We start from the raw sequence: 18,647 nt of genomic DNA, 5'->3' as shown, positions 1-18,647 counted from the left end.
GATGAAATTAATTCCATGGATCATCTTCTCACAAAGTTCGATCTCAAAACAATAGAGTTCGATAATTGCAACCATACAATAGTCTTTCTTTATTGCTTTCAAACTCTTAAACACAATGTCAAATAAATATTTCGAGAATTTGAATTGCTTTTCCCGATTTCAATTCAATCTCATACTCACAGATTACTGTAATTTCTCTCTGAATCACAATATGAGTTTCAGATCTCAATCAAAAACAGTGATGACTGGCACCAGTTGTAGACTTATCAATACAGGAACAAATCACTCAACTGTTTTATCAAAAGAGAAAATCCATACGTATAGAGAGATTTCTTGAAGCAGTTAATAATAATTCAGATCACTCTATCATTTTCAATGATAAGAATAATCCCGATTCAAAGTTCATCAAAATTCTATTTCATTACTACTCAGATATCAACTCATGCTGAAACAGTCCTGACCGAGCAGACAATTTACCACTGCGAGATTACCTGTAGCAGTTGTTGTACAATCTCAGAACTTCTCAGTAACCAATCATTAATTTGAAATTCTAAATCAGAAACCCATTTACATTGAATCCCTTATAACTTACAAATTCAAAAGTTTTCGACAATTTGAACTATCTTTGCTATGCCAGGTTCAGATCTCACTCTGCAATATCAAATATTAACTCAAGGTCTTTTAAAAGTTCAAGCCATTTTTACTATTCCCAAATTTGGATCTTTCTCTAACATTAAACATTTTAAATTCTTATAATCATCGAATATGTCACATAACCTTTTTCATGTAGCTTTAACTATATAGAATCACAAGATATTTCTGCACACTCTTTCATTAGTACACACTTCAGACCGTTCATTAACGTTTGACTGAAAATCATAAACTCTTTATTCAACTCAGATTGAATTAGATCCGACATTTCGGTTGATATTGTCTTCGTACAAAAAAAAACTTCAACAATCGAATTATCTTTAATTTACCATAACATTTCTCAGACAGAATAGTCTCAGTAGATATAATTCTATATCAAATCTTTTGGAACACAAATTCTTCTCCTAAACTATCCCTTAAATCACACATATACTTTCAGAGTTTATCTCCAGTCTGGTGAATAAATTCAAAGACATATAACCTAATCATCCTTTCAATCAATTAATTCAAATCAGACTAAACCACTGAATCAACCATTTTAAAGAAATCTTTTCTTCTTTTTAGAAGGTTAGCTTCAGACATATCATTATATAAATTTGATATTGATCTTCTTTCATTTTCACTTTTACTGATGTCGAATCTTTCACGAGAACTAGAAAAGAGTTTTTAATAAAGCTGTCTCATATATTAATCATCGAAACTCTGAATTATGATGAAGTCATCTTAATCAAATAAAAATCATTGAGCCTTAATAAGAATGATATCTCAACTCTATTAACAAATATTATCCCAACTGTTAATGAAACATTTGAACACAGAAAAGAATCAAATATGGTTTAAACAACAACTAATGCAGAAACACAACTTCTATAACTCTGATAATGGTACTGCAGTACTCCAAATTTCAGAATAGAAATTATAATTATAATAGATATAGCCATCTCTATCAAATAGAGATCTCTTGAAAATAATCACATAGAATCATAAGAAAACCGGGATAGCGAAATTTCAACGCCTGAAGCTACACAAAATATCTGAGGACCACAATCTATATAGAATAATATCAATTCTGATGATATCCCAGAAAATGTTCAGAAAGAACAATATCACTCATAAATATTGAAATCTACAATATTAGAAGCAATATAGTCTTCACGTATATTCAACAGAACAATAGCCAGTAGAAATAAATTATTAATATCATATAGATATTACCGTCAACTTACATATTCACATAGGGAATAATATACCATAGAAAGACAGAACATTGTCGAACATAACCCAAACAGACCAACAATGCTTTCATTTATTAGTATCTTTAGCTAATGTTCCCATACGATAAGAATTCCTTCCGTAATTAAACGATCACCTATACTTTTGAAGATAAATATACACATAGAATACCCAGAAGAAGTCATAATAACTGCCCGATTATCACTACTGCACTCAGCCATCAATACAATTCAAACACTATTCAACTGTCTAATTCTGTCATCAAAAATTTTTACATTATCTCTTCACTAACAAAGATCAATTTTAGAAAAGCTTCCAGTTGATACTTTCTTTCGATAACATACTTGAATTGATCATTTAATAGAAGTTAACTTCTTCTGTAACAATGACTTTGCATAATCTGAATAGTCTTCAAAACTATCCAATATCTCTTTTAATACTGCCTCCATTTGCTGATTCATTCACTTTTCTGACCACATTATTAATCTTCCAAACACGGACTTCTATAACTCTACACTCATGAGTTTATTTAACTCAAATTTTACGGATTCCATTATAACCTTTCACTAATAAGTGGGTGAGGTAGTAAAGCCTCAAATTTAACTTGCACATTAATGCACGTAACACATACTTTCACAAATAACCAGTTCATTTCTAATTTCACATTCTTAAAACATTTAATAAAAATTTGCTTTAATCACTTTTGCTCTTAGAACATAATTCTATGCCAACTAAAATCACTAATTCACAATTGAAATTTTCATATAGCATCATAACTCTAATGACATATCTCATATACTCATATAATTATAACATTTATCAATAACCAAAATGTCATATACTTTAACCCATACCTTTACGAGTGTCAACTCATCACATATATATATTTTCATTCAAACATTTGAATACACATTCTATACAATTGAATCAGCTCGTTTGGAAGACATATCTGTCTCATCAAAACATTTTTTTTGTCAGAGTCGCGAGATATCATACTATCGCAGGTTGCAGTCTTAGAACCGACTAAACCATGGCTCTGATACCAATAAATGTAACACCCCTAACTCGTATCCATCGTCAAAAAGGAATTACGAGGTATTACCAGACGAAAGATAACTTCCGAATAATCATATGCATAATTTTATTGAAACTATTAAAATAGATAATTATTAATATAAATAAAACTAAATTAATCTCTTCGCAAATCAGATTATGGTACTTTCTAAACACATAATTAGATTTATAATTCATAAGCAATAAGAACCCAACATATCATTTTATCACATTGCATTTGTTCATACCATAAATATAATATAATACTACAATCTATAAACACATATATAAGACAATAAATAAAGATATTCAAACACATCTCATTTTTGGCAAGTTCCATTTGCCACCATTTAGAAAATAACAAACTTAATTCCTTATAACTTAAGGTACTATTCATTTAGTCACTTTACAAAACCTCAGCCTAATATAGTTATGCATGTTTCAATTTCCACTTTTAACTTGCTAAATCCCTTTACAAGCGTATATTCTTACATAGAACTAATTCCAAACATTATCCAAAATTTTCATATCACATTAAGAACATTACAACTATGTATTTGCAATGTAACAAACTTCATATTCAAGACCAATTCAACAAATACATATTCAACTAACCACATACAATTATATATAAATCAACCCATCACTTCATATACTTATATGTAAATATATATATAAATACCAAATCGTGATTAATTTACCAAGATAATTCTTATCCATTTCTTTACTTAATGAAAGAATTTTAATAAGCTAACACATCCATCATATATAAATATCATGTCTTAAACATATATCTCTTACGCGGCAATAATTATTAATAAACTAACATAATTTTAAAACACACAACAAAGCATCCAAATTTACTATTCAAATGGTCAAAACCAAAATACAATTGCCGAATATAAACAAGTTCAATTCATATGCTTCGAAATAAATATAAGAATTATACTTTTTCTAAATCACAAGACCATATTAAGTCATTTTATATTCGGCTATTCAATAAAAGTACACTATGAATCAAATTTTATACCTATCATTTTAAAACCAAAGTTTTAGCCATATATGCACAAAATCCCATTTCTTAATAAAACCAAATACAAGACATATTTGAAATGAGTAAAATATCAAACATAACCATACTTATATATACCAAAACCAAATCAACCAAAACCACAACCAAACATCATCATCAAGCCAAAGCATAAATTCCAATATTAAAAAAATAGACAAGCCATTTTCGCATGGCTTATACATATATATATACAAGTTCAACCACATTCGAAAAGTAGTATAGCCTATACATGCCATAGGTTTCTAATTCAACTTTTAAAAGTACCAAAAGAAGTCGATAGTGTGATAGACTCGCTGATGATCCCCGAGCCCGTAACTAGTCTCCAAAATCTATAAATAGAAGTAAAAATACACACACAGAGTAAGCTATCTTAGCTTAGTAAGCCATAAGCAAATATTAACTCAATAACAAAAATAATTTAATAAGACAACCAAACCATACTTGTAAATTCAAATATCCACATATAACTAAACATGGATTAAGTTTTGTCCAAATAAGCATTCGTTCTTTATCCAAAATCATATTTAATACACAATATCAATAAAAATTTCACTTGACCAAAAACATACTATCATAATACATTTATACAATTCACATTTCCCTAGTCATAATTTCACATTCAATTACCATATAGACAAATGCACATATAAACTTTGGCATAAGTATGAAATTCACATTTCCATATCATACATAAATATATCATTAAACCGAATATGACCAATCATATACTTAAACATATGGTTTCATTCACTTTGTGCATAGCTCAATTCTTAATTCAAATATTATCTCAATGGCATTGATAATTTATTAAGTCATTGCCAAGCCATACTTATGAAATTTAATTACCAAACATTTATCTATACATAAATTATTATCAATGGCATTGATAATTTATTAAGTCATAGCCAAGCCATACTTATGAAATTTAATTACCAAACATTTATCTATAAATAAATTATAACATTTCTAAACACACATTGATTCATTAACATATTTAATATCACATAGACCTTATTTTGCCTAATATATATACTTCCCTACAAAAACGTATAAGGTTCACATTTCAAATACCTACTAATCGAATGCACATAAATCCTTTAATATCAATATGAATTTCACATTTCAATTTATTCCTCATGTAACATTAGGCCGAATATAAGCTCAAAAATCAAATATTAATATCACATGCGTATACATTAATCTACATATAGATTTTCATATACACAATAACTACCATTAGCGTCATTTATAACTTGTATTGACATATCAAATAATCAACTTACCTTATTTCCAAAAAGGTAATAAATTGTCACATACCTGTTCACTTTAACTTGTTTCCACATTCATTCATAACTTATCTTTGCCCGTTGAACCATTCGGAATTAAAAAGGATACTCGGATTATAATACATACCGTACAATGCTAATGTCCCAGACGTGGTCTTACATGTAATCACATGTCGATGCCACTGTCCCAGATAGGGTCTTACACGAATCACAATTACAATGCCGATGTCCTAGACATCGTTTTACTCAAAATCACATATAGATGCCAACGTCCTAGACGTTGTCTTACACGAGAACACTTATCAGAAATCCTATGTCATGACATATGTATCCTAGATATTCATAAGGTTCGTACGGGGCTTTTCAGACGTCGAATCTTGGTCGAATCGAATCGTAAACATAGTTCCCAAGTGTACACATATTTGGCTATCATTTATACATTCTAAAATATACCAATTCAATGCATGTATCTTATGTTTATTTAAAAAAATAACTACGTTTATTTGCTTATAAACTTACCTTGGACAACGGTAATCAAAACGGGACGATTAGTTGACGATTTTAGTTTTCCTCCAATCCAAATCTGATTTTTTTGGTTCTTGATCTAAATATATTCAAAATAAACTAATTCAATATAATTTCATTCAATTTAGTCCAAAAACACATAAATGGGTAAATTACTATTTTACCCCTAAATTTTCATACTTTTTACAATTTAGTCCAATTTGCATAAAACACAAAACTTACAAAATTTACACATATCAAGCTTTAGCTGAATCTTCATTATGCCCATAAATGCCCACACAATTCATTTATTTCACATTTTAGTCCCTCAATTTGTTATTTTGCAATTTAGCCCTAATTACTGAAATTCATCAAAATTTCCAATACAAAACATACTAACCCAAAACATATCTTCAATAATTCATCATCAAAAATCAAAAAACACAATTATTCATCAATGGAATAACTCAAAATATTCATCAAAATCAGAAATTGAAGCATGGGTCGGGTAGTATTCGAAGCAACGGACTCAAAAACGTAAAAATTATAAAAAATCGAAAATAAAACATACCTTGATTTAGTTTTCAAATGGCCGAATGTCTCAAACTCTTTTTATTTCTTTTTATTTGAAGTTTTGACACTTAAAGAAAAATGATGCATGGCTTTTGTATTTTATTTTATATTTAACATATATTAACATATTATTTAACTTATATATTTAACCTTTATTATAATTATGAAACCATTATATCATAAGGTTACAACCGTCCACTACATATAATTATGGTTTAATTTCATTATAAGTGCTTCATATTATAAAGACAACAACAATTAGGCACTTTCACATTTAACCTTCAAATTTTCATTTTACGCGATTTAGCCCTTTTATTTAATCGAGTACTCAAACAACAAAAATAATTCACGAAAATTTCACACATGAAAATTCACACAAAAGAAACACAAAATAATATTAAAATATTTTTTACTCGAATTTGTGGTCTCGAAATTACTGTTCCGGATAGGGTAAAAAACTGGGCTATTGCATTAATTAGCAGGTTGCATAACAACTCTAAGCAAGCTCTGTGATCTGCATAGTTTTTAGATTTGTGTGATTAAATTGTTTCAAAACCTAGCACATTTGTAACACCCCGAACCCGAAACCGACACCGGAGTCGAACACGAGGTGTTAATTGACTTTAACCCCTTATAAAATTTAATTTCCAGACACTGCCCAATCTGTTTACTAGTCGTTTTAAAAATCATATCTTGAGTTTCGTAACTCGAAAATCAGTTTGGTGATTTTTCCCAGAAACTAGACTCATGTGCCCATCTATGTATTTTTTTCTAGAATTTTTGGTCGGGCCAATTAGTACAGTTTATTAGTCAAAGTCTCCCATATTGCAGGGGTCGACTACACTGACCTTTGCCCATTACGACATGGATATCTCCCTGCACGGGGCTTCAATACTGATGCCGTTTGTTTCTATGAAAACTAGACTCAGAGAGGAATCTGTACATATATGGTACGACCCCTAATTATCTCTGGTTAATTTGTAATGAATTTCCAAATTCGGAGCAGGGAATCCAGAAACCGTTCTGGTCCTGTCCCACTATAATCTGATTATCTCTTAATATACTGCCCATATGATCTTTTCGTTACTTCCTCATGAAAGCAGACTCATCGAGCTTCGATTACATAATTTATTCATCAATTAATTCCACTCCTACTATTTTTAGTGATTTTTCAATCTCATGACACTGCTGCTGCCAGCATCTGTTACGAAAGTAACTAGGTCCATCTCATGCCTACCCTTGATCCAACTCAATCGAACATTCGTGCCATTTTCGCATGGCTTAAAGTTTACATGCCAAAATTCAAACACAACGTAATAGCTTATACATGCCAAAATGTTCTTCTAAGCCAACTAAGAAGAAAGTACCAAAACTTGCTATCCGGTGTGATGACTTTGATGACGGCCTGACCCCGCAAAAATAGATGAGTTCAAGCAACCTATAATGGGTGACAAGGAAACACCGAGTGAGTTTATAACTCAGTAAGTCATAAGCAATGCACTACCATCCATCAATAACATTATCACAAGAGGAAACAAAATGGAACGAGACAATTTACTCCATCCATACCGAACCATACCATAGTTCCTCCAACCTATCGATTCAGTTTCATATCAATTCATGCATTCACATTCCATATACTCATCAATAGGACATTGAGGCATTTTCATAAATCAATTTATTTTCGTTACAATCAAACGACTAAACGGCCTTTCACCCATCCTACGATAAATTTTATGTACGTGACTTCAAGTATATTTGTCACATAGGTTCAAACTTACCGAGCTCAACACCAAGTATAAGCATAGCACCTATTAGCCATGTACTCAAGACACTTACCCGATCCGCTGTCCGCGATCGACTCAATAGTGTCGCACACGTAGTGTCCATAATGATTCACGAATGTATATTGAGTCCGCACACTCAGTGCTATATAATCAACTCGCACACTTAGTGCTACGTAACCAAATCGCACACTTAGTGCTACATAGTCAAACTCGCACACTTAGTGCCGCATGGTCAATTCGCACACTTAGTGCATCATATTCATTTCGCACACTTAGTGCAACATAGTCAAATCGCACACTTAGTGCTGTACAATTTAATCCCGCGCACTTAGCGCCAATCTCATGGTCATAAATGGTTATACCCGCACGTTTAGTGCCGAGATCAACAACTCAGTACATCTTACCTCTTTTCTTTTCATTCAACAATTTCATCATCACATACGTACATGCATATATATATATGTATATTTATTCATTCCATTCAGCATCAATACATAAACATTATGACCATTTGAAATAATACCAACTACATGCTTAATGACTTACCTCGTGTTGGGTAAGACGGTTCCAACTCGGCTACTCGATGACCTTTTCTTTGCCTTTGCTCGATTCACCTCCTTTAACTCCTTGAGCTTAATCAATAATTTAACTAGTTTAACCATCTTGTTAAACATTCATAATTCAATTACACATGCATATGTATGTTTGTATATTCGGCAACTATCCACACTAATTACCCATTTAGTCGATTACACACATAATTAAAGGTAACATCACGAATGGCATACTTATGTATATATATATGTATATATATATATATACTTCGGAATGGGCATCACAATTAGATTTAACACCACCTTCATACTCAATTAGATGGCCGAATGCATGTGTATATGCACAATGTCAACTATAACATCATGTAGATCCACATATACTACATTTCTTATGTTCCACATCTTAATGCCCATTATACATAATCAAATTTAACATCATCTATATATTTACTCATATGGCCGAATATACATACCCCCATATAATATCATTTTCATTCCATTTAACACTTAATTCATCATAAATTTCCCCCTTTGCTCTCTTTTTTTCTTCATGGCCGAATGCTCCTTCTACTCCTTTTACCTTCACAAAGCATGAATTTCATCATCCAACTTACAAGCTTACAATCTCATGAAGTTTAACCTCATGGTACCTATCAAACTCTCACTCATTAGCTTCTATCATAAACCTCCAACAACACCCAATAAACATATACTTTGGGGGTCTATGGTAGAACCAAGAAAGGAACTCATAGATATCAAGATGTGAGCAACTACCATTATTCATCTAAGTTTAGCATGAAACACAATCATCACCCTTATTAATCTTTTATAGCCGAAAACCATACTCACCCCCAAAATCGAAATTTCAACATGGTTTACAAAAATCACTTGATAACTCACTCAATATCAACTAAAATTTCAAAAGCTAGTACAAACTTCCTTACCTTAATAGTGACCTAAGATGACCGATTGCTTCACTCCCTTCTTCTTCCTTTCAATTCGGCCAAGAAGAACCAAGGAACACAACTTGTTTTTCTTTCTTCCTTAGAACATTCGGCCAAGGGGAAATGAAGAAAGATGGACATTTTTTTTTCTTTGTTTTCTTTCTTACTTTCACGGCAATGGGGAGGGGAAGAAACAATTACACACATCCTTTCCTTTTTCCATTTCTTTATTCCCCATACTTCTTATTATATTTTATCCTACATACCTCACTAGGCCAACATGTTCCCAACATGTTTCCACCCATAGCATGGCCGGCCACTACATATTAGGGAGGGGGAATTTGACATGCAAGTCCCCTTTTTCTTCCACATGCACTAATAGGTCCTCATGCATTGACCTATCACATTTTAAAATTTTCTCATATAAGTCCTATTGACTAAATTCACATGCAATCGACTAAATCGAAGCTTGAAATTTTCACACATTCATGATTACATATTCTAGACAATAAACATCACATTCAAACCTTTCGGTGACTCGGTTTAGCGGTCCCGAAACCACTTCCCGACTAGGGTCAATTTTGGGCTGTCACAACATTCCTGTTATCTCGCACGAATACTAAGAAGCCCTTAGTAAATAAGGATCAGTAAAATGCGTATTTACTAAGTAAAGGATTCTGAAAGGAGCTAATATGGTTTCCAAACTCATGAAAGATCGAGTTGGCATGGAATGTTATTCTGAATATTGATAAGCATGTTAATAATAATTTGAGTTAAATTAAAGTAATTGTCCTGTCTTATTTATGTTATAATAGTTGCAAATTGTGTTTAATTTCGCTAAAATCTATTTCATTCATATAATTTGCATACTTAGGTTAATTTGCATTAGGGATCATTGCATTTAGTCTAATATATTTTAATCATTACTTCTCAAATAAATTGTGTTTTTATTTACCAAATTGTTAATATAATTTTACAAATTAAGTGACTTAGCACAAATACAATCCCTATGGAGACGATAACTCGATACTTACTTATTACTTGATAACGACTATGTACACTTGCACAAACCCGAGCGTTACAAGTTTTTGGCTCTGTTGTCGGGGATTGTGAATTGCTGCCATAGTCATTCTTTGTGAAATTATTTATTTTCTATTTGGTTATTTCTAACAGTACTAACTTATTCTTCTTAATTTTGTGATTTTCTTTTCAGGTGTTTATGAGCATAGGTCGGATTATCGATTTACTCCCAGTAGACCCTGAAATTGAGCGAACTTTTAAAAAAAGAATATGTGAACAAAGCTCAAAGACAAGTTGTGCTAGACCTTGGAAATGAGAACCAAGACCAAGGTAATGAAACCGATCATGTACGAAATCCGATCCTCATTGCCTAATGATAGGGATCGATGCATCAGACAATATGCTATGCCGCTTTTCAATGAGTTAAATCCAGGAATTAGAAGGCCAGATGTTGAGGCAACCCAATTCAAATGCTACAAACGGTGGGCCAAATTAGAGGTATGCCCACAGAAAATCCACATCTCCACCTTCGATTGTTTATAGAGGTGAGTGATTATTCAAGATAGCTAGTCTGACTGAAGATGCACTGAGGTTGAAGTTGTCTCCATACTTATTACGAGTCAAGCACGAGCATGGCTTAATTCATCGCCACCAAGTTCCAAATCTATATGGTAAGAATTAGCAGAGAGATTTTTGGTTAAGTATTTCCAGCCTAGCGAGAATGCTAAGTTGAGGAATGAGATCGCAACTTTCCAACAATTGGATGACGAGTCTTTGTATGAGGTTTGAGAGTGATTCAAGGAGTTACTTCATAAGTGTCCTTATCATGGGATTCCTTACTGTATCCAGTTGGAGACATTTTATAATGGTCTCAATGCACATATAAGATTGATGGTAGATGCTTCTACGAATGGTGCAATTTTGTCTAAGTCTTATAATGAGGCTTATGAGATCATCGAGAGGATCGCGAGCAACAACTATCAATGGCCAGCAAGTCGAACAACTTTAGGAAGACGTGTAGTCGGAGTTCATGAAGTTGATGCCCTCACTTCTTTATCAGCTCAGGTATCATCTATTTCCTCTATGTTAAAGTAGTTTACCGCTGATAGTGCTAATAATTTTACAGCTCAGCCACCAAATCTGTTTGAAGTAGTTTCCTGTATGTACTGTGGGGAATGTAACACCCTTTATCCGTATCCAAGGCCGGAAAGAGTACGAGGCATTACTAGACTTAACAATACACATAGACGAAAATCGGGCCATAAAATTTCATTTAATTCAAAACTTTTCGAACACATGCATAACAAACAAAGCTAACTATATCATCACATCAAAACATAGGACACGGCACGATTAATTAACCTTATAAACCATAATGGATAAGGACCACATCTCATGATTTTATACGATAACTCAATGCAGACTGATACGTATGGTCAAAATCATAATAAAAATACATATCACAAACCAACTTCCTATACATGCCACTCACTTGATATTTCTAATATTTGAATTAATTTTCCCAAAAATGATAGTTTGATAGTGTGATTTTGCCTCCGACGATCTCCAACCCCGAGCCGACCTTCCAATCCTAAAGAAATGGAGAGGATGGGTAAGCTTTATGCTTAGTAAGTTCATATGTAAATAATAAGCAATTACTACCATGCTTTTCAAGATAAAACACTATAATTGTACAATTACACATATTTAGGACAGACTATTTTCTAGAGTCCCAGTGTTAAAAAAAATCATATCTCAAGTTACAAAACTCGAAATCCAATTCTGTAAATTTTCTATGAAACTAGACTCATATGTATACTTACTATTTTTTTCTTGAATTTTTTGTCAGGCCATTTAGTACAGTTTATTAGTTAAAGTCTCCCCTGTTTCAGGGAATGACTACTCTGACCCCTGTGCACTACGGACAGAATTTATCCCTGTACAGAATTTCAACAACCATAACGTTTGTTTCCCTTAAAATTAGATTCAATAAGGAATCCATGCATGTAAGGTATGACTCTCAATAACTTTTGTACAATTTATGGTGAATTTCTAAAGTCAGAACAGGGGATCTCGAATTCATTCAGACCCTGTTTCACAAGAATTCAAATATCACACAATATAGAATCTTTTGCTTCCCCTGTTTCTTTTATGTGAAAATAGACGCATTAAGCTTTATTTCCATAATTTTTTTTAAAATTTAATTAAACTTACATAATTTTTGGTGAATTTTCAAAGTCATGCACTGCTGCTGTCTAATATTGTTTTACTACTAAAGTTCACTTTTACACAATTTCACTTAATCCATTCCATTTTAACGAGGTTCACTCAAATATTGAGCATATTACTCATAAATTCAAATAAACATATACTTGCACTTGTTCATTACATAATCACTTTCACATGTATTTTCATTTAATCGATTTCCCGTTGAACTCATCGGAATAATAATAGATACACAATTGCCTGCACATTTTCCCATTTCCACACTTGTAGCCGAAGCTATCTGGTACGCATAGTAGCCTACACTTAGTACTACACATGCGACCAACAGTCTGGTACACGTAGTAGCCTGCACTTAGTACTACACACGTGATCATAGTTTTCGGATACGCATAGTAGCCTGCACTTTGTACTACACATGCGACCTCACAATAGATCATTCGTATCGTTTTTATTTTGAAGGTTCAATTGGGAAATTTCTCACTTTTCAACATTTAACTAAATTTTCCGTAATCAATTTAAATTCATAATTTACATCAAATAACCATTTGATAGGCAGGCACATTTCATATGATATCAAAATATAATAACATAAAAAGAATCGATAAATTATTTATGTACGAATTTACTCGAAGTGTCGATCTCACTATCCATAGTACCAATTGTCCATTCATAGTATAATAAGACACAACTCAAATATCAAATCAGCTTTTAAGAATTTACATAACATATATCACATATTTCATATATCACTTGTCATGTATCTTCATTTTTTTTGCATTTCTTGTCATATTTTCACATCATAAACACCTTTCCATCAACTTTTCCAATATATTAAATCATAAAATATATGCAATAATAGTAAAAAATATAATTCAAACATAACATTGCATTATTATTATCATACGAACTTACCTCGATCCAGAAACAACAATTTACCATTTTAGTCCACAACCTTGTATTTTTCCGATTTAAGCCCGAATCTCGATTTCCTTCATCTATAATATCACATTTAGCCTAATAATTAGTCACACTATTCATACGGGTCGAAAATCATATTTTTAAAAATTTTCATTTTGACCCCTAAACTTTTGCATATTTGCACTTCTTTCCCAAGGTTCGGAAATTAAACTTCATCCTATTTTCTTATGTTTTATGACATGCTGATCATTTTCCCCTTCTATGGAAACATCAAATTCTCACTCTAACAGGTACTTATGACTATTAGGTATTTTTACCGATTAAGCCCTTTTGCTCGTTTTCACTTAAAACCGAGTAGCACAAGTTGTCCAACATAATTTAAAACCTCATATTCTATCATAAAATACCAAAATACACAAATTTCACCTATGGGTAAATATGAACCCCAGGTTGAATTATTGCTAGCATAAGCTAAATCAAGTTACCGGGACTCCAAAAACGTAAAAATCATTAAAAACGAGGCTAGAACGGACTTACAATCGAGCTTGGAAGCTTGGAAACCCTAGCCATGGAGTCTCCCTTGGTATACACGTCCATGGTGAAGAAGATGAGCAAAATTGGCTTTTAATTTTGTATTTTAATTCATCTTACCCCTAAATGACCAAAATGCTCTTACTACTAAACTTTCCAAAAATTCCACTCATGTCCAATATTTGTCCATAAACTTTGAAATTGGTAAAATTTCTATTTAAGACCTCCTAGTTAGTATTTCAAAGCAATTTCAAACTAGAAACTTCTAGGATGCAAGTTTTGCAACTTATTCAATTTAGTCCCTAACTTTAAATTAAGCACTTTATGCATAGAATTTCTTCACGAAATTTTCACACAATCATGCAATAACCTCAAAATAATCATAAAATAATTATTTCTATCTTGAATTTATGGTCACGAAACCACTATTCTGATTAGGCCCTAATTCGGGATATTACAGGGAAGGTCATTATTTCGAGAATTTCCCATTGGAATTTCCCATTGGACCCTGAGTCAGTGTACTATGTGGAGAACCAACACCAAAATAAGAGTGGACAAGGACCCCAGTCCAACTTCTATAATCCTTCATGGCGTAATCATCCTAACTTTTCTTGGAGCAACTAAGGAAATGGACCAAACAACAACTTTGCAGCATAGACTCAACCAATCTCAAGGGTTTAATTAGCAAGCTCCAAAACCACCTCAAGCTGAGGTATCAAACAGTTTGGAAAACTTATTGAAAGCGTACACGGTAAAGAATGACAATTTGATCCAAAGCCAAGCAGTAACACTGAAAAATTTGGAAAACCAAATGGGCTAGTTAGCTATGGAGCTTCGTAATAGACCGCAAGGAACCTTGTCGAGTGATACTGAGAATCCAAGAAATTTGGGTAGAGAACATATCAAGGTAGTGGCATTGCAGATGTAACACCTCATACCCATGTTCTAAGCCGGAACAAGGTACGGAATATTACAGATCACAAAAACATGAATTCACACATTTACCTAACCTTACATAATTAATTCTTCTAGCTTGAACAAAAATAGATAACATTAACAGATATACATAAATACAAGTAAATTATCAAATTTTGAAAAGTAATATTTTAAACCAAATTAATTATAACATATAACAAAATGATTTAGCCCTCTATACATGCCATAATTCCAAAATAGTGTTTACAAAGTACCAAAAAGTATTGATAGTGTGGATGGGTCTTCGACGATCTCCAAATCCCGAGCTGGCTTAGTAACTCTATAAGATAAGAAAAAGAAAATAAGATAAGCATATAGCTTAGTAAGTAAGTACGAAATTGATATATACAATTTATCAAAGTAAAACAATCATACTAGTATATAATCACATATTTAGGACAGGCTGTTTTCTGGAGTCCCGGTTTTAAAAAATCATATCTCGAGCTACAAGACTTAAAATTAAATTCCGTAAATTTTCCCTGAAACTAGACTCATATGTATACTTACTAATTTTTTTTATAGAATTTTTGGTCTGGCCAATTAGTACAGTTTATTAGTTAAAGTCTCCCTTATTTTAGGGTATGACTACTCTGACCCCTATGCACTACGAACCAAATTTCTCCCCGTACAGAATTCCAAAGACCATGCCGTTTGTTTCTATTAAAAATAGACTCAATAATGAATCCATGAATATAAAGTATGACTCTTAATAATTTTTTTACAATTTATGGTGATTTTATAACTTCAGAACAGGGGATCTCAAATTCATTCAGACCCTGTTTCACAAGAATTCAAATATCACACAATATAAAATTCTTTTGCTTCCCCTGCTTATTTTATGTGAAAATAGACTCATTAAAATTTGTTTTCATATATCATTTTCATTTTTATTCAACTTCCACGATTTTTGGTAAATTTTTAAAATCATGTAACTGCTGCTGTCTAACACTGTTTTATTTCTAACATTCACTCTTGCATAATTCCACCTAGTCCTTCTTGTTATACTAGAATTCACTCAATTATCGAGCACATAGCTCCTAACTTTTAATATATTACCACCTTATCGATTTTCCCCGTTGAACTCAACGGAAAAATAACAAATATGCAATTGTTTACACATATTTCCCCCTTCCACACTTATAGCCGAAGCTATCTGATACGCATAGTAGCCTGCACTTGGTACTACACATGCGACCAACAATCTGGCACACGTAGTAGCCTGCACGTAGTACTACACACGTGACCTCACCATCTGATACACGTAGTAGCCTGCACTTAGTACTACACACGTGATCGAAGTCATTGAGTACGCATAGTAGCCTGCACTTAGTACTACACATGCGACTTAACAGTATGGTACACGTAGTAGCCTGCACTTAGTACTACACATGTGTACTCACAATGGGTCATTCGTATTGTTCCTATTCCGAAGGTTCAATCGGGAAAATCTTTCCTTTTTCACTGTTAACACTTATTCACAATCTAATTAAATTTGCAAATTTCCATCATTTAATCGTTCTATGCACAGCCACCAATTCATATGATAACAACATAAAATAACATAAAAAAATCAATAAATTATTCATGTACGAACTTACCTCGGTGCAAACTTTAGAAATGTTATAATTTAGTCCGAAAGCTTTTCTTTTCCCCGATCACGATCGATTCCACGACTTTCTTTATATATAAAAACACATTTAGTTCATTTAACACTCATACTATTTATTTCAATCCAAAAATCACATTATGGAAAAATTATGTTTTTGCCCCCTAACTTTTACAAAATTATGATTTTTCCCCTAGGCTAGGGAATTTAATTTTAGCCCTTATTCTTATGTTTTATGACATGCTGATCATTTTTCCCTTCTATGACAGCATCAAATTCACACTCTAACATGCACTTATGTCTATTAGGTATTTTTATCGATTAAGCCCTTTTACTCGTTTTCACTTAAAACTGAGTAGCACAAGTTGTCTAACATAATTTAAAACCTCATATTCTAGCATAAAACACCAAAATACACAAATTTCACCTATGGGTATTTTTCCAAATATGAACCCTAGGTCGAATTATTGCTAACATAAGCTAAATCAAGCTACCGGGATTCCAAAAACATAAAGAACATTAAAAACGGGGCTTGGAATCACTTACTATAGATCTTGAAAGCTTGAAACAAACCCTAGCTATGGAGAACCCTTGAAATTTCAGCCTAATGAAGATGATGGACAAAAATTGGCTTTTAATTTTGTTTTTAATTCATTTTAATAACTAAATGACCAAAATGCCCTTACTACTAAACTTTCCAAAAATTCCATCCATGTCCAATTTTTGTCCATAGACTTAGAAATTGGTAAAATTGCTATTTAAGACCTCCTCATTAATATTCCAAAGCATTTTCATACTAAAAACTTCTAGAATGCAAGTTTTGCAAATTATTTGATTTAGTCCCTAATCTCAACTTCAGCACTTTATGCATAGAATTTCGTCACGAAATTTTCACACAATCATGCAATCATATCATAAACCTCAAAATAATTATAAAATAATTATTTCTATCTCGAATTTATGGTCACAAAACCACTATTCCGATTAGGCCCTAATTTGGGATATTACAGCAGAGTGGTAAAATTCTAGAACCCCGATTGATTGAGGACGAAGATAAGCCCATTGAGAAGAATCAACCAGCTATTGAAATTCCTACACCAAAGGAATTAGAATCTACAAAGACTGACAAGTTAAATCCTAACTTAGTGAGTTCAGATACTTTAATATCTTCTTTGGATGTAGATTTACTTACTCAGAAGAGTTGTCCGGTTCAACCGAAACTTCCATCACCTCCATATCTGCAAAGATTGCAAAACACAAGTAGAAACAAGAGGTGCAATTCAAGAAGTTTTTGGATGTTCTGAAGCAATTACACATCAATATTCCATTGGTGGAGGCTTTAGAACAAATGCCGAATTATTTGAAGTTTATGAAGAAAGTACTATCCAAGAAGAAACGACTGAGTGAGTATAAGACTGTCGCCTTGACAAAGGAGTGCAGTGCGTTCCTGCAGAACAAGCTGCCACCAAAATTGAAGGATCCCGAAAGCTTTACGATACCTTGTAACATTGGTGAATCTTACTATGGTAAAGCTTTGTGTGACTTAGGAGCAAGTATCAACTTGATGACAAGGTCTATTATCAAGATGCTAGGGATAGGAGAAGTAAGACCTACAACTGTGACGCTCCAGCTAGCGGATCGATCTTTAGCGTACCCCGAAGAAAAGATCGAGGATATTTTGGTAAGAGTTGATAAATTTATTTCTCCTACTGAT

The 18,647-nt window shown here is 32.6% G+C and overlaps 1 non-coding gene across 1 annotated transcript; it reads right to left on the bottom strand.

Annotated features, from left to right (window-relative positions):
* Positions 1-11,403: 11,403 nt before the first annotated feature.
* LOC121228476 (small nucleolar RNA R71) lies at positions 11,404-11,510 on the bottom strand. The gene has a single exon (XR_005926052.1). It is a non-coding gene; the product is annotated as a small nucleolar RNA R71 (small nucleolar RNA).
* Positions 11,511-18,647: the final 7,137 nt, after the last annotated feature.

This window comes from Gossypium hirsutum, chromosome A04, assembly GCF_007990345.1.
Source record: "Gossypium hirsutum isolate 1008001.06 chromosome A04, Gossypium_hirsutum_v2.1, whole genome shotgun sequence".
Lineage (NCBI taxonomy): Eukaryota > Viridiplantae > Streptophyta > Magnoliopsida > Malvales > Malvaceae > Gossypium > Gossypium hirsutum.
The sequence above is the reverse complement of the archived record's forward strand: the minus strand, read 5'-3'. Positions and strand labels throughout refer to the sequence as shown.